Consider the following 18084-nt stretch of genomic DNA (forward strand, 5'->3'; position numbering starts at 1 on the left):
TGTAGAAGGGTCTGGTCTTCCTCTGAAGGTCCAGTGGTGCTTATGGAGCTCTTGTCCTCTGGGAATCCAGTAGGCAAGGTCCTCCTGGTGTTGCAAAGGTGAGATTATATCCAGGCAGGAATGCTTGGTTCCTCCCCCTGGGCGGAGCATCCCACAATGGGATGATGTAATTTTATCAGTCCTGCAGTGACACTCAATGGCCCATGAACAGAAGATGGCCCCTGCAGGGCGTTATCAGGGCTGAGTCATGGCAGAGATAAAGAACACTGCCCCACCTGTTTATCACAGTTGATGAAGATGGTGACTGAAAACACACTTTTGGTTACATCTTACATTGTCACCTGAAACAGTGAGGCAATCCCTGCTCGGGGTGGGGGGTGAACACCACCCCCCTTACCCAAACTGGCTCAGGTGTAAAACCCCCACCCTGGGAAGGCCCCGCACACAGGGGACAATGTCACCCTTGCCCTGCTCCAGGGGAGGTCTCTGTCCCTGTCACTCCCTTGCTCTCCCCTCTTTGCTCTTTCTTTCCATCTCTCTCTACCTCACATTTACTCTTCAATAAAATCCACTCGGGATTTGGTCTTGTTAGCACCTTAATTGGGGCAGAGGCATCTCTCTAACAATTTTATTAACCAGATGGTGACATTATTTTGGCACTGCGAGTTCAGGGCACTGTTGTGTGACCCCAAGTGCCTTTAACAACAGCATGGTTCCCTCCTCTGAGCAGATTGTGGCTCCTTATAGAGGAACTCTTGGAAACTTTAACGCAGCTTCCTCTGAGGGACTTGTGGGAGAACTTACGAGGAAAATGGCTGTTGTGGGTTGCCAGTGTAAAGAAAATATTTTGTTGTCCTTCCTTGAAAAGTTTGTTAAAATCACTGGAGGAAAGGGACCAAATGACAAATGCAAGACTGACAAGGATCATTCACTACAAGTTGAGGAACACAAGGCTGCTAAAAGTCCTACAAGATGCCCAGCTCAAGTAATAAATTCCCAAAAAAATCCCGAATTCATAGGTTTGAGGGCTTTGCCAAATGTGAGAATCATTCTTTTCTTTGTCCCTGTCACCTTTGTGACAGATACACAGAGCTTTCCCTTTTTTAAAATAATCTGTATTGGGCCAAATTTTCACTTTTCTTTTATCGAAACCTGCCAGCATCTGAGCTGGAGCTGTGCAGGAACCGATGAAACTTGGAATTGCCACAGAATTGCTTCTATTGTCAGTTTATTCATGTTTGGGATAGGTTTGCATTTCTATCGCAAGGGAGTTGTGGGAAGAGCAAATATTCCTCAAGGCATTTTATGCAGAGTTATATTTGATTTCTGCCGAGTTTGTTTTGTCCAGTGTCCAGGGGATGTTCGAGGGGTCTCTGTGCCTCTCACCCTGGGGGATGCTTGGGAGGGCCTTGGATGGGTTGTCCCTGTCCCTGTCACCTCAGGCCATTCCCCAGGGGGTCTCCATCGTTCTCACCCTAGGGAATGCCTGGGGGGTCTCCCTCCCTCTCACCCTGTGCCAGGGGGTGCTCGGGGCAGTCTCTGTCCCTCTCAGCCCAGGGGATGCTCGGGGGTCTCTGTCTCCTTGCCCTGGGGGATGCTTGGGGGGTCTCCATCCCTCTGGCCTCAGGGAATGCTTGTGCAGGGCTGGGGACCAGGGGCTCTGTGTCCCTCTCACCGCTGAGGGTGCTCGGGGCTGGAGGGGCTCTCCGACCTTCTCATCCCTGGGGAGGCCAGGGGGGTCTCTGTCCCTCTCAGCCCTGGTGTGACCCTGCCCAAACATCATCAGGGTCAGAGGGACAGAGACACCCCCAATCCCCCAGAAGGGCTGAACCTGGGATTTGGTTTGGACTGAGGATTTAGGAAGGGGCTGGAATTGGGGCTGGGGTTGGAGCTGGGATGGAGATTTGGATTAGAGCTGGGACTAGGGTTAAGGCTAGACATGGGTTTGGCTTTAGGGCTGGGGCTGGGATTGGGTCTGGGGCTAGATGAGTCTGGCACTGGGATGAGATTAAATACAGAACTGTGAGTGTGTCTAAACATGGAGTGAGATTGAGACCAGGATCAGGGTCAGGTTTGGGACTGAGCGCACGCAGAGCGGGACAGGGGGGATGTCACTGCAGGATGTCCCTGGCATGGTCCCAGCCCTCCTCAGGCACCTCCAAACATGGGGGGCAGCTGGGTGCTCCAAGATCCAGGTGCTCCCACGCTGCCCTCAATACCAGGTGAGCATTCCCTGAGGGCAGCCCTGAATGTGACCCTTGGGGCTCTGGGATCAGCCTTCACATCCCTGTGGGAGCAGCTGCAGACATGATGAGCGATTCCCCCCCCACCTCTTTCCGGAAGAAGGGTGAAGCCCAGCTGTCCTTTCCTTCTGGTGCCTCCTCCTCTCCTCAGCTGAGGATGTCAAACTCCCCCGAAGCAGGAAAGTCCCCATTCCCTGTTTCCTTGTGGCTGCAGCCTGGAACATTGACTCAGAACGAAGAACTTTCTGACAGCCCTGCTGAATGACTCTGGGAGGAGGTCTGTGAGAAAGGGAGGAAATTGTATTTTGATAGGAAATAAAGCTACAATATTACTTCTTTCCATCGCATTCCTTTTCAGTCAGTTGCAGTTCTGTTTTCAGAGTGCCGCCTTCTCAGCTGATTGAGTTTGTGTCCTCCTTTCTCTCCTGCCTTTCTTTGCCTGCTCTGTTTCTCTCTCAGTGTCTCCCTTGACCCAGGGCAGCTCCCACCAAAGGCCCTGCCCTGATTTCATTCCCAATCCAGGAGCTACAACCACCATGGGTGATGTTTTGAAGGCTGGCAGTGAAATGTCACTGTAGGATCTTGCTCCACTTGGCATATTGCTCCTTGTTAAGAGCTTTGCCTTCAAGGGCAGGAAGATCTTTTCCTGGCTGGGAACTGGAATTCCAGCCCCTGGGAGCGTGTGCCATGGATGCCAGAGGGGCATTCCCGAGGCTCCCAGGGTGCTGCTCCTGCTGTGCCTCCCAAGGAGCTGTGCAGGGCCCGGGGACAAGGTGCAGCAGCTGTGTGAGCTCCCAGAGCACGCACCAAAGATGAATTTGCCAGGCATTTCCCCGCACATTTCCAGCTGGTAGCAGAGGGAGGAAGGAAAGGGAAGCGAGTCCCTGACAGAATCCCGCAAGTATTGGGGTAGGAAGGGACCCTGCCCGCAGAGGGAGTGTCACAATCCGCTTGGAGGAGCTGGGTGTTGTGATGGCTCATTTACCAATCCCAGAAGTGCAAAAAGGCGAACAGCAGGGGATCATCAGTTTCATCACAGCAAATGCACCTTTATTATATAGTGCCAACAGCAAATGCAATGGAGGGGACAGAAAGGAAATAAAGGATAGAAAGAAAAAGACAGGAAAAGGGATTATAGCTACCAAAGCAGACGAAATCCTCACTGGTCTGAACAATGGAGATCTCCAAATCTTCGTTATCTCAGGGGTCTTTTATAGTCCTCTGTGGAAGGGGGGAACAGGCAAAAGACAATGAATGTCCATTGAAGGCACCGAGGTGGAACAGGTCATGTTATCAGCCGTGAGCGAGAACCATTGTCTTCTTGGTCCATCACCCATGCCTGGGCAAACATCTCGCATTGATCAGGCCAGCCCTCCTCCCGGTGGTAGGGGTCTCAGTCTCAGTCCTTGGGAGGGGCTTCAATCTCCGTCCATCACAGTGGTCGATGAGGGGTCTTCCGTGGGAGATCACCAGAGTTACCCCAGAAAGTTCATTTGGCCAAGAGATGAGAAAATTCATGGGTTGAGCAGGTATTGTGAAGCAGGTGTAAGCATGTAGAACAAGCCGCTCCTTGCCAGATCCTTGTCAGGCCCTGCTCAAAGCAGTGGTCTGAGGTGGTACAGCAAATACACCTGCAAAACAAATCATCCACCTTTCCAAGCCGGAACTCCAGTCGGGGTCTCCAGGATCTCAGTCTCTCCCACTGCAGCAAACGTGAGGCAAAAATGAGGGGAACTTGGGACCGTCTCTTACACAGGGGCGTGCATGTCCTTTGAAGGGGAACAATCCCCACATGTGCCCAGCGCTGTAATAAACATACAGTCTCTACAACTCCTTGCAGGATTTGAGGGGATAAATTTTTCATCTGCATTTCAGCAGCAGAACTAGCAGACTAAACAGCGTATTTTACCTATGCTGGCCAGCTACTAATGATTCAAAGCAGCACATTTCACCTAAATACAAATGGATTTCTACCCTGTAACATTTACCCTGTAAAATACCCTGTTTCCACCGCTGAGCACCCCCTGGGCTGAGAGGGACAGAGACTCCCTGGAGCACTCCCCTGGCAGAGGGGTGAGCAGTAGGGAGAACCCCCCAGGCATTCCCTGGGGTGAGAACGATGGAGACCCCCTGGGCAATGGCCTGGGGTCAGAGGGAAATGGCCAGGGGTAACAGGGGAAGGGACAACCTATCCAAGCCCCTCCAAGGCATCCCCCTGGGCAAGAGGCACAGAGACCCCGTGAGCATCCCCCGGGCACTGGACAAAATAGACTCGGCAGAAATCACACTTAATCCTACAAAAAATGCCTTGAGGAATATTTGCTCTTCCCACAAGTCACTTGTGATGGAAACGCAAACAAATCCCAAACATGAATAAACTGACAATAGAAGCAATTCTGTGGCAATTCCAAAATTCATCAGTTCCTGCACAGCTCCAGCTCAGCTGCGGGCAGGTTCCGATAACAGAAAAGTAGAAATTTGGCCCAATACAGATTATTAAAAGGAAGGGAAAGCTCTGTGTATCTGTCACAAAGGTGACAGGGACGAAGAAAACAATGATTCTCACATTTGGCAAAGCCCTCAAACCTATGAATTTGGGAGTTATTCGGGAATTTAGATACTTGAGCTGGACTTTTTGTAGGACTTATAGCAGCCTTGTGTTCCTCAACTTGTGGTGAATGATCCTTGTCAGTCTTGCTGGTATCATTTGCTCCCTTTCCGCCAGTGATTTTAACGAACTTTTGAAGGAAGGACAACAAAATATTTTGTTTACACTGGCAACCCACAGCAGCCATTTTCCTCATAGTTTCTCCCACAAGTCCCTCAGCGGAAGCTGCATCCAAGTTTCCAAGAGTTCCTCCAGAAAGAGACAGAACCTCCTCAGAGGAGGGAACCATGCTGTTGTCAAAGGCACTTGGGGTCAGACAATAGTGCCTAAAATCTCTGCAAAATAATGCTGCAATCTGGTTAACAAAATTGTTAGAGGTGCCTCTGCCCCAATTAAGGTGCTAACGAGACCAAATCCCAAGTGGATTTTATTGAAGAGTAAATGTGAGGTAGAGAGAGAGAGATGGAAAGAAAGCGAAAAAGGGGGGAAAGCAAGGGAGTGACAGGGACAGAGACCTCCCCTGGGGCGGGGCAAGTGTGACATTGTCCCCTGTGTGCGGGGCCTTCCCAGGGTGGGGGTTTTACACCTGAGCCAGTTTGGGTAAGGGGGGTGGTGTTCACCCCCCACCCCGAGCTGGGATTGCCTCCCTGTTTCAGGTGACAATGTAAGATGTAACCAAAAGTGTGTTTTCAGTCACCATCTTCATGGACTGTGATAAACAGGTGGGGCAGTGTTCTTTATCTCTGCCATGACTCAGCCCTGATAACGCCCTGCAGGGGCCATCTTCTGTTCATGGGCCATTGAGTGTCACTGCAGGACAGATAAAATTACATCATCCCATTGTGGGATGCTCCGCCCAGGGGGAGGAACCAAGCATTCCTGCCTGGATATAATCTCACCCTTGCAACACCAGGACCACCTTGCCTACTGGATTCCCAGAGGACAAGAGCTCCATAAGCACCACTGGACCTTCAGAGGAAGACCAGACCCTTCTACAGGATCCCTGCTTTGACAGAATCACGTTCATCACTCCAACAGGACTGCAGCCACCATTTCATCAGACTGCTACCACCACCCTGCCCAACGGGGTGTCAGGTTCTATCCTGACTCTGTCAGATTAAGGCAGTGTCTCTGGATCATTGCCTTGATCCTAATTTTCTCATTAAATTGTAATTCTGGCATAAATTCTCCCCCTGCTTTGCTCCAAACCAGTACAAAACTCAATGTGCTCACCCCTTGTTTTTTTCCCAGAACAGAATTTCCCATCCCCAAACCTTCGCCACACGGAGGAGGAGGCTGCAAGGATGAGGAAGGAGCCCTGGGACACCCAGGCAGGTGAGGAGGAAGTCAGTGCCCCTTTCCCCCTCTCTCCTGCTCCATCTCCCAGCCCAGCCTGGCCCCCGGCTGCAGGACAACCCCACTGCCGACGCCGTCCTGCTGGGGATGCACTGGGGGGATCTCCTTCCCCTTCCCTCTGGCACGGAGGCAAATCCCATCCTCTCCTTGTCCTTCCTGCCCCAGAGGAGGAGCTGAGGATGGAGACCAGGGAGGACAAATCCCCACGGCAGAACCTCATGGCAGAGGCCATTTTGAGCAGCTCCATGGCACAGGAATCCAACGGGGAGGAAAATCCCCGGAGATCCCGCAGGAGGAGGGGCTCCAAGCCCAGCCCAGGGTGTTCTGAGGAGGAAAGACCCACCCTGTGCCAGGAAGGTGGGCAGAGCTCCAGCCAGAGCTCAGAGCTGGTGGTCCATGAGCAGGTTCACCATGGGGAGGAGCCCTACAAGTGCTTGGAGTGTGGGAAGAGCTTCAAGAAGAGCAACCATCTGAAACAACACCAGATGATCCACACGGGGGAATGGCCCTTCAGGTGTGGGGAGTGTGGGAAGGGCTTCAGCTGCAGCTGTGCTGTTGTCGTCCACCAACGCATCCACACTGGGGAGAGGCCCTACGAGTGTGGGGAATGTGGGAAGAACTTCAGCCGAAGGTCCCACTTGATCCGCCACCAGAACATCCACACTGGGGAAAGGCCATACATGTGTGAACAATGTGGGAAGAGCTTCAGCCGAAGGTCCCACTTGATCCAGCACCAGAACATCCACACTGGGGAAAGGCCATACAAATGTGGGGAATGTGGGAAGGGCTTCGGCCAGAGGTCCTACCTGATCATCCACCGAAGGATCCACACTGGGGAGAAGCCCTATGAGTGTCCTGAGTGTCAGAAAAGCTTTCAGACCAGCTCCATTCTTCTCAAGCACCAGCGGATTCACACCGGGGAGAGGCCCTTCCACTGCCTGCACTGCAGGAAGAGCTTCAAGCAAAAATCCCACCTCATCAGGCACCAGCGCATCCACACCAGGGAGAGGCCCTACGACTGTCCCTGGTGTGGGAAGAGCTTCTCCAGGAGCTCTCACTTGACCCGACATGAACAGAGGCACAAGTAAGGGAAGCCCTGCAGGTGCCTCAACTGCAGGAGGAGCTTCATGAACTGTTCCATCTCCATCCCCCATGGGAGAGCCCATGTTGGGAAGAGCTCTGGTGATCCATGTTCCCTGTGATCCATGCTGGGAAGAGATCATTCCCTTTTCCTACCCCTGCCAATGAAATAATTTGGGATTGAAGAACATGAGGGTCTGGCCATGGCCCTGTCATTACATTCACTCCCACCTCAGGTCATTTCCAGGGGCAGGAAAGGGACTCTGTCTCTCTCTCTCTCTCTCTCTCTCTCCCTGAGGAGAAGGGTGTCTGTTCCAGGCAGGAGGAAATGCGTGGCTGGGAAGAGCCAGTCCGTGGTGATGTAGTTTTCCCTGTAAATAGTTTTTCTTATCCCTTCTGTTATCAATATTGTTGCTGTTCCTGTTTGTTCCTTGTCTCGTTGCTGTTCTCAGTAAATTGTTCTTATCCCAGTCTGGGATCTTTGCCTTTTGTGCTTTCCATGGGAGGCGGGAGGGCAGCGAGCGGCAGCGCGGTTTCAGCGGGAGCAGGAAATTGGGGAATCCCATTCCTGAACCCCGGCCCCTGGAAACCGAGCATCCCAGGTGGTGCCAGCCCTGGTGGCCACGGCAGCAGCCTTGGGAGCGGGTCCCTGGCTGGGGCTGAGGGAACCTCTTCACTCTGGTGCCCAGGGACAGGAGTGGAGGGAACGGCTGCAGCTGAGTCGGGGCAGGCTGGGGTTGGATCTCAGGAAAAGGTTTTTGCCCAGAGGCTGCTGGGGCACTGCCCAGGCTGCCCAGGGAAGGGTCACAGCTCCAGGGCTCTCTGAGCTCCAGCAGCGTTTGGACAGCGCTGCCAGGCCCAGGCTGGCATTGTTGGTGTCCTGTGCAGAGCCAGCAGTTGGACTCGAGGATCCTGATGGGTCCCTCCCAGCTCAGCCAATTCTGTGGCTCTGGGATCCCATGACCCTGGGGATGGGACTGCCAATGGTTGCCATGGCAATGGGCTCTGGCTCCAGGCCTGAGCTGGTGTCCATGGCAACCACCCCTGGCATGGGGTCTCCATGGAGCTGCCCAGGGACTGCCCACAGCAACAGGGGCTGGGGATGGTTGCCATGGAAACTGACCACAGCAACAGGCGCTGGTGATGGTTACATACTAAGGATCAGATTTTTTGACAGGCACTCAGAGGGGTTCTGTGAGGACTTTCTAAGTGTCTCCAGGCTGCCAAAGAGCCGGGATGTCACAGGCACTCACAGGGGTTCCTGTCATGGGCAGAGTGGGAGCTTCAGGCAAATTTTATTAGAGAAGCTCCTGTTGGGTCAGGAGGTACAGACAGGACACCCTATAGCCCCTATAGATCCCCAAATACCCCCAAGGACCTCCAGGCTTTCTAAACTCCTTTTGTGAGGGGAGCCTTGGAGCAGCAGGTTCCAATCCCTGTCCCCGACTTTTCAAGAGCTCGCATGTAAACAATTATAAAGGTGGAATTAAACCTTTATAGAATTTGTCCCACAGGATTAAGCAGGGCAAACCAGTGTTGGGAGTTGAGTTTTTCCTTTCTGTTCGTTCCTTATCATCGGCTGCTGATTATCGGCTGATCCCTTATTTTGGGAGGAGGATGATCAGAGCCACTGCTCTTGGGAAAGGGAGTTTCCACTGCTGCTGCCGGAGCCCAGCCCAGAGCTGCTTCTTCTGTCATGGGGTGAGCCTCTGCTCGTGAGAGCAGCCGCTAAACTGGGACCTTATTAACACCTGCCCCACTAAAAGAGAGACCTATCCCCGTCTGCTCGGGTGCCCGGGATCCTGAGCTCGGCTCTCCCTGCCCTGCTGGGAGCCCCTCAGCCCCTGCCTGCTGAGACATCCTGCCGGCCCAGCTTGCTGCTTTCCCAGAGTCCTGCTGGGGCCCTGGAGCCGGCTGCCCCCAGGGTTTGTGAAGCGGAGCCTTCTTCCAGCCCTTCCCGCCTTGGGACAAAGCCGCCATGGCCGCGTGCTCCCCGAGCCCGCGCCGGAGCGCCCCCTGCAGCCGCGCGGGGATCACCGCACCTGCCCTGCCCCCCGGGAGCCACCAGCGCCCCTGCCGGCCGTGCCCGGAGCTGCACCGCAGGGAAAGTGCCGCGGCCGAAAGGCTGCACTGGGCTCCTGTTCTGTTTGCTGCCAGCGCCGGAGGTGCTGCTGTTTGTTTGCTTTATTGTACACACTAGTGAAGAACTGTTATTGCTATTCCCACATCTTTGCCCGAGAGCCCCTTGATTTCACGATTCTAATAATTTGGAGGGAGGGGTTTACATTCTCCATTCCACAGGAGGCTTTTTTCTGCCTTCCCTAGCAGACACCTGTCTTGTAAACCAAGACCAATTTTGGTGCCCAATGTGCAGCCCGACGGCATCAAGAGAAAAAGTGTGAAATGAGAATGACAATTCTTGAGTAACAAATTTTTTTAATTTTTTTTTTGGTGTACTGGATATAGAAACCTTGTTAGGTGTCACCATGTGGTCTAGCTTACCCTGCTTTGGGTGGCACATGGTTGTGGCTACATTTCTGCCATCCTAGAACTATGGCTACTGTGGCTGCTATCCAATTTGTTTGATGGGTAAATGTGGTGAGGAATTTATGGATTTCTAATTTCCTCTGGACAGTGGGCACATTGATTCGGGGCTCCCACACACTAACTGTATGTGTTTGGAATTACTTTAATAATGGTACCCACTGTGAGGAAATGACACTGGGGGAAATGTTCTCCCCACCCCTCAGCCAGCTCTTTGGGTCTACAGTGGTTGGTGTTGCTGATGTGCCTGTTAAGCCTATTCTATTTAGCATTCAGAGGTAAGGGAAGACTGACTTGGATAACTATCGTAGCAGGGCGTCCCCAGAGTGGTGATAATTGGCATTGATTCCATGATTCCAGAAGGCTGATCAATCGCTTTATTATACTATACTATACTATACTATACTATACTATACTATACTATACTATACTATACTATACTATACTATACTATACTATACTACTAAGAAACACTCATCGCTCTTGCAGACAGTCGGATACAGACAGACCAGACTGGTTATTTGAAATCCAAACACAGTCACCATTGGCCAGTTAAGAAATCACCCTTTGGTAAACAAATCTCCATAACACATTCCACATGTGCACAACAACAGGTGCAGCAACTGAAGGCAAGAATTGTTTCTCATTCTTTTCTCTGAGCTTTCTCACAGCTTCTCACAGCTTCCCAGGAAAATCCTGGGAGAGCTCTCTCTCTCTGTTCAGAGGATATGTGATTACCACAGGTCAGTTGTGACAATGTGGATCCAAGGACACCACGGTGACACTGCGGAACCTCATGGAACCAAGGGGCCATTGTGACACTGTGCTGCCTCATGGAATCAAGGAGACCATTGTGGAACTCGGGGGCCCCAAGGAACCAAGGGTCCGTGGTGACCTTGTGGAGCCCGCAGTGTCACAGAGGAGCCGTTGTGACACAGCGAGGGCGCATGGAGCCAAGGGGCCATTGTGACACCTCAGGGCTTTGTGGAACCACAAAGCCATTGTGACATTGCAAGGCCTCATGGAAGCACGGGGCCATTGTGACACTGCAGAAGCAAGGGGGACATTGTGACACTCCAGGGCCTCATGGAACCCAGGAGACCATTGTGACACTGTGGGGTCCCACGAAACCAAGGGAACATGGAACAGGTCTGGCTGGCTGGGCCTCCTGGGGACAACCTGACAGGTCCGGCTGACCTTGGCATGTCGAGGGCTGCTTCTCATCTGCCCCTGAAGCACTGGGGCTCTGGGCTTTCCTTCTATGGGAGAGAACTGTCCTTCTTCTCTAGCGACCCAGGGCCAAAACCGAGACTATTTCTCCAAATTTCCCTATATTTCAAGGTTTGTTCCCAGATGAAATCTGCCAGGAGAGACAGCTCTGGCTGCCTTGGCCACCCAGGGGCCACCTCTCATCTGCCTTTCAAACACTGCGGCCATGTGCTTTTATATCTTATGGGAAAAAACATCCATCTCAAGCAGGCACCCATGGCCAAAATTGGGCATCTGCCTCCAGAATTCCCTATATCCAAGGATAGCTCCCAGACAGAAGCTGCCAGGACTGACAAGTCTGCCTGGCCTTGGCTTCCTGAGGGCTGGCACTCATGTGCCTCTGGAACACTGGGGCTCTGTGCTTTCCTCTTCCTGTCCAGGTGCCCATGGCCAAAATTGAGATTCCACCTCCAAAATTCCCTGTGTCCAAGGATAGCCCCGAGATGAAAGGTGGCAGGAGAGACAGGTCTGGCTGGCTTGGCCTAAGGGTGGCCACCTCTCATCTTCTTCCAGAACACTTGGATTTTGTGCTTTTCTTTCCTATAGGACAAAAACATCCATCCTGACCAGGTGCCAGTGGCCAAAACTGGGATTCCACCTCTAAAACTCCATACAGCCAAGGATTGCTCCCCATTAAAAGCAGCCAGGACAGACAGGTCTGGCTGCCCTTGGCCTCTTGGGGGCTGCCTCTCACCTGCCACTGGGGCTTGATGCTTTCCTTCCTATGGATACTGTCCTTCTTCTCAAGAGGATCATTGTGGTCAAAACTGAGATTCCTCCTCCCATATTCCTTATATCCAAGGATTCCTCCATGACAAAAGCTGCCAGGACAAACAGGTCTGGCTGGCTCAGCCTCCCAAGAACCCCATCTCTCATCTTTTACTTTTGAAACACTTGGGTTCAGTGCTTTCCTTGCTATGGAAAAGAACCATCCTTCTTATCCACACAGAAATAGCTGAAATTGGGGTTCCACCTCGCAAATTCCCTACATCCAAGGGTTGCTTTCAGACAAAAGCTACCAGGACAGAAAGGTCTGGCTGGCCTTGGCCTCTGGTGGCCACCCTTCATCTGCCCCTCAAACACCAGTGTTCTGTGCTTTCCTTCCTTGGAAAAGAACCATGCTTCTCCTCTGGGTGCCCATGTCTGAAATTGGGATTCCACCTCTAAAATTCCCTATATCCAAGGGTTGCTCCCAGCCAAAATCTGCCAGTACCGTCAAATCTGGCTGGCATTGGTCTCTGGTGGCTGCCCCTGCCACACTGGGGCTCAGTTCTTTCCTTCCCATGGAGATCCCTGTGACACTGTGGGGACCTCATGGAACCAAGGGGATCATTGTGGCACCACTGGAGCCCATGGAACCAAGGGGCCATGGTGACACAGCGGGGCTTCATGGACCCAGGGACCATTCTGACTCTGTGGGGCTGATGGAACCATGGAGACCATGAGGACCCTTCAGGGCCTCGTGTCACCAAGGGGGCATTTTGACACCAAAGGGGCTCCTGGGAGCAAGGGACCATTGGGACACTGTGGGGCCCCATGGAACCGAGGGCACATGGAACAGGTCTGGCTGGCTTGGCCTTCCGGGGGCCACCTGACAGGTCTGGCTGATGTTGGAATGCCAAGGGCTGCCTCTCATCAGCTCCTGCAGCACTGGGGCTCCATGCTTTCCTTGCTATGGAAAAAAAATGTCCGTCTTTTCAGATACCCATTGCCAAAATTGGTATCCTCCCTAAAACATTCCCTATTATTAAGGGTATCTCTCAGAACAAAACCTGCCAGCTCTGGCCAGCCTTGTCCTCTGGTGGTCACCTCTCATCTACCCCTGAAACACTGGGGCTCTGTTCATTCCTTGCTATGGCAAAGACCTGGCTTTCAAGTCCAGGGACCATGGCCAAAATTAAAATTTGACCTATCAAATTCCATATATCCACTGATTGTTCCCAGACAAAAGTAGTCAGGACAGACAGATCAGTCTGGCCCTGTCCTCTGGTGATTTTCAAAGAGCTGAATGTTTTCATTTGAAAACACCTTGGAGAGGGCCCAGAGATCTCCCAAGGTGGGATTTTGAGGCCTCAGGCACATGACCACTACATATGGACAAAGGAGCTCTGTGCTCTGTGCTGTTTTGGTGGTTTTGCATCATGGAAGTGATGTCCTGAGAGAAGCTGCTAGCAGTTTCCTCCGTGTCTGACACAAAAACCAATCAGTAATTAGCTTTAAGAATTGACAATCTGTTAAACCACTAAGGAAACTGCAGACGCCTCTGTGAAGACACAAGTTAAAGAGGAAGAAGCCTGGCTGGGTCTCTTTCCCTTCTGGCCAGCACAGAGGTGCCAAGGCCGGGCCAGCCCCCGTCTGGGCCGGGGCGGGCCGGGCGGCTCCTGCCGTGGGGCCGGGCCCCTTCCCAGGGAGCCCGCCAGGCCCCATCGGCTGCCGGGCAGGGGAGGGGAGGCCGCGGGGCCGAGGCCGGGCCGGGCCGTGGCTGCGCTTGCTGACATCTGGCCGCTGCCGAGCCCTGCCCCGCCGCCAGCCCGGGCCCAGCCAGGATCCGCCGGGCCCCAGGAGCAGCCCCGGGCCGGGCCGGCTCGGCCAAGCTTCTGCCGCCCTTGGGCTTGGCCCGCAACCAGCGGGCAGGGCCAGGAGAAGCCATCGGCCCCGGCCGTGCTGCTGCTCTGCTCTGGCCTGGCTGCTGAGATCCTGGCCCTGCCCCCAGCGCCGCCCAGCCTGACACAGCCCCAGCGCAGCCGCTGCACAAACCTCCATGGGAAAACAGCTCCGGCCGCAAGGACCCAGCCCGGCCGGGCTCACGCAACCATCTGCAGGCCCCGCCTCAGATATTGACTCTTCCCGTGCTTCCATCCTCCCTCCAGTGAGAGAAAAGGACAAAGTGCAGGCACACACAGGAGCAACGTGAAGACACCGAGGTGAGTGAAGAGGAAGTTGAGTCCCAGATAGGAGGGATGAGGAGATGCCTTGATCTTGGCACTGAAATCCTCTGGTAAAGCCATGGAGAAGGATGGAATTGATACATCAGACTCTCTTTTTCCCTATAATGCATTGAAAACTATGAGGAGATGACTTGTTCAGCAAAGGCCTCCATGCTAAAGGAAGCAAATGTTGAAGTACCTGTGATCCCATGAGAAATTTGAACACTGAAAGAGAAAAGAGTGATGAGACCCTGTGCTCTCAGGGACAGAAGAAAATCTCTGTTCCCAGAGATTAAGATGGTTTCAGAAATAGATAAAGAGAACCTTTGCTCTTAAACAGCTCATCTGGAAACTAATATCCCAGAAGTTGACATGGCCAATAAACACAGCTGTGGGAAAAGCTGTGAAAAAATGGGATGAACTTCATGATTGCAGATTTTTCCAGGCAGCTGCTATTCGTGGAAACGAAAACCCATGAGATATCTGGTTTACTGTGGAGAAGTCTCCATAGCATGACAGAGAGAATACTCTCTCTAAGTGTAGTGAAGAAAGACTATTCTACAGGTGGAAAACTGACTGAAAATTTTAGGTTCTGTCTCTTTACATTGTCAGGTTGTATGGAGAGAGGAAGTGTTCTGAAAGTTTTGTTCTGATTCTTATTACTCTTTATTTTAGTTACTGTTAATAAACGTTTTTTAATACCCTTTTAAAGTTTTGAGCCCACTTTGCCTTTCTCCTAATCCTATCTCAGAGCAGGAAATGAGTAAGTATATTCTAGTGAGTGCACTGGTAATTAGCCAGCACTGAACACACCACACTAATTGATGCATTGGCTGAGAAATCTCAAACTGGTGAACCAAAACCAGTACAGAAACTTCATAATGAACTGCCCCAGACAAGAGAGAAATCAAGGCAGAGCCATGGTTTGTCAGGACTTGCTTGATCCTAATGAGCCCCGTGGTGCATTTGGAGCTGAGCCCTGGAACCTCAGGGCCTGAGAGGAGATTGCACAAAACAATCCAGGAGTCAAAGGCAGAAGAAAACCCCAAAGTGTCTCAAAGCATTAATGGGTCCCATTGAGGTCCATCCCCAACACAGGCTCCTCATGGACTCCTTGGAGGAGAGAACTGGAGGCCAGGATGGCACAAAAACCGCTCAGAGACTCAAAATGGCACAAAAACCTCTCAGTGTGGAAAGGAAAATCCAAAGTACCTTAAAAATCTTGAGTATCTCAAAGTATTAACGAGCCCCACTGAGTGTCAGTGCAAAACTCTCAAGGGACTCGTTAAAGCAGATAATTGGGGCCATGATTGCACAAACCTCTCACAGAGTCTGTAGCAAAAGAGAAACACCAAGTACCTTAAAAGAACTGAGTAACTGGAAGCATTAATGAGCCCCACTGAGTGTTGTTGCTGACAAAGCCTCTCCAGGGACTAATTACAGCAGATAATTGGAGGCCATGATTGCAGAAAGCTCTCATAGACTCCAAGGCAAAAGCCAAAGTCCTTTGAAAAACCTGCAGTCCCTGGGAGCATTGTGGAGCCCCCAGGGCCATTCCTGAGCAAGGCTCCCCAGGGACTCCTTCCAGCAGATCCTTGAGGCCACTGGGATGTGGGCTAGGGGGGGAGGGCAGGACAAGGGGCTGACAGTGCCCAGCCTGGCTGGGGCTGTGCCAGGAGGCCCCAGGGCCTCAGGACAAGGTGTCTCCTGACAGCCCTGGGTGGCACAGACCCTGCTGTGCCCCAGGCCACCAAGACTTGGCTTCTCTTTGTCCCCACCTGTCATCAGTGCCTCCAGTTCTCTGCTCTGCCTGGGGCCTGGGGACACTTTCTCAGTCGTGTCCCTCACTGGGACCCATTAAAAGTCAAAGAAACTTTGGAGTTGGATTCTGACTTGGAGTTCTGGAGAGGTTTCTGCAGCTCCCTCTCAGGGCCTGATGTTCAGGGCCTGAGCACAAAGCCCCAGAGGCTCATTCAAGTCCTTGTGCTGTGTCTGTGCTGCTGAGCTGGGCCGGGCTCCTGGCACAGAGGGTGATGCTGGTAAGCAAGCAGAGCTTCAAAAGCACATTTCTCTGGATGAGCAGCTCTTCTCCCAGCCCAGCAGGGCTGGGGCACTGCCTGCAGCCAGCGCGGGCACAGCTCAGAGGCACAGAGAGCTTCAATCAGTCAGGGCTGGGAAGGTGCTGAGAAGTGCCTGGGGCAGAATCACTGCCAGCCCTTGGCACAGGAACCTCTGGCTGCAGGACAGTGCAGCTGCAGCTCCTGCAGTGATCTCCTCAAGCTGGAACATGCCAATGCCCACAGCCCCTGTGAGTACATTCTCTGATGGTCTCTTGTGCAGAGCAGCCAGGGGTGCCCAGGGCTGTCCTGCAGAGCAGGGTCCTGCAGCCCAGGGCGCTGTGCTGGGCCAGGGACTCTGCTGCCTGCCAGGGACAGCTCTCAGCCGGCCCGGGGAGCTGCTGCCAGCGCTGGCCAGAAGCTGTGGGGGGAAGGAGCCACCCTGAGCAGGGCAGGTGCTGCTGCTGAGAGCTGCTGGCTGGGGCAGGGCTGCTCCCAGCTCCAGACCAGCCTGGGCACAGCTCCGGAGGACACTTCCCAAAGAAGGTAAGCCTGGGATTGCTGTAAAGATGGGCAGCTTTCCTGAGAGTGTTTTCAATTTCCTGCTTGGAGAAGGATGGGAAAGTTGGGGTGATGACAAAAAGATTTTTGCTTTTGATACATTTTTATATATTCATAGCTCTATAAATTACTATTATATAGTTATAAAACTATAATCCTTACTTTTCGCTATTAAACTCTTAATTAACTCTATTAAACTACTGTTATATACTTCTATAACTATAATCCTTAATTAACTCTAGTACATTTCCTAACCTTTCTCTTAGATTTTAGAACAATAAGGTGTCTAAATACATTCTGAAATACTGTATCGTCTTATTACCAGGAAGAGGACCTACAAGAAGATCATTTTGTGTTTTGTCCAGAATGTGAGCAGTCATAACAAAAAGTGGGGCAAAGAAGCCCTTTGGCCTACTCCAATGGGTTGACCAGGGGTGTGTAACTGGGACAACTGAATCTCCTATTGGATTTTCCTGTTAAATATCCTAATTAATCAACCTTTATAAATTGTTGAAATCGGGAGCTGATTGTACCTCATCCGCACTGGGACACCTGGAAGCTTCCAATAAAGGTCTGGTTTTTACTTTCCTGTTCTAACACTGTTGCAAGGGTGTTTTTTTTCTCTTTTTTCTCTTTTGATCATAGACAAGTGGGGGATGAGAGAAGCAGAACAGGAATTGTAATCCCAGAATGACAGAACATTCTGAGTTGAAAGGGACACACAGGATCCTCAAAGCAATGTTTGAGCATTTACAGAGACTCCAGAACTGTGACTTTGGGTGGTCAGTCTCTCTGCTGGCAGCCTCCCAAAGGGCCTTCAGCCACTGCTCAGCCCTGGACAGCAGCAGCATCACCTTGGCAGGGCCCAGCAGGGCTCTCCTGAGCTGCCCTTGCCCAGCTGCACACAGACCCTGCCCCAGCCAGGGCCCTGCACACAGGCAGGTTTCTGTAGGGCCGGGCCGAGGGCACACGGGGTGGGATGGGCTCTGTGAGCGCTGGCAGGGACAAGGCACCTCTCAGGAGGGAATGTCCAGGCCCAGGGAGATGCTCAGGGAAGCAGAGGGGGCTGAGCAGAGCAGTGCTGGGGCAGGAGGGCACTGTTGGTGTGTGGGAGGTGCTGGGCACAGCTGGGCACGGGAACACTGTCCTGAGTGCCCGGCTGTCTCTGCCCTGCCCTCTCAGGCACAGCACCACAACATCTTCTCTTGTTTCTGCACTCCCCTGATATTGTCACTGTTATCTGGTGCTCTCAGGGAGGCTCTGGCATTTGCAGCAGCTGAGTCAGGCCCTGCCCTTGGCATTCCTGCCAGGCAGGGCTGTCCATGGAAATGGGGTGTCCAAGCTTCCCTGGGACCTGTGGGGCTCTGGGCAAAGCAGTCCATGGGAAGGGAAATGAGCTGAGCCCCTCCCTGAGATCCCATCATGGGCACAGCAGGGGA

At 52.6% G+C, this 18084-nt stretch overlaps 2 pseudogenes; one reads left to right on the forward strand and one right to left on the reverse strand.

Annotated features, from left to right (window-relative positions):
* LOC128820667 (uncharacterized) overlaps window positions 1-18084 on the forward strand; it is a 2212279-nt pseudogene that overhangs the window by 1001887 nt on the left and 1192308 nt on the right.
* LOC128820669 (uncharacterized) overlaps window positions 1-18084 on the reverse strand; it is a 1091286-nt pseudogene that overhangs the window by 1487 nt on the left and 1071715 nt on the right.

This window comes from Vidua macroura, chromosome 30 (genome assembly GCF_024509145.1).
Source record: "Vidua macroura isolate BioBank_ID:100142 chromosome 30, ASM2450914v1, whole genome shotgun sequence".
NCBI classification, from domain to species: domain Eukaryota; kingdom Metazoa; phylum Chordata; class Aves; order Passeriformes; family Viduidae; genus Vidua; species Vidua macroura.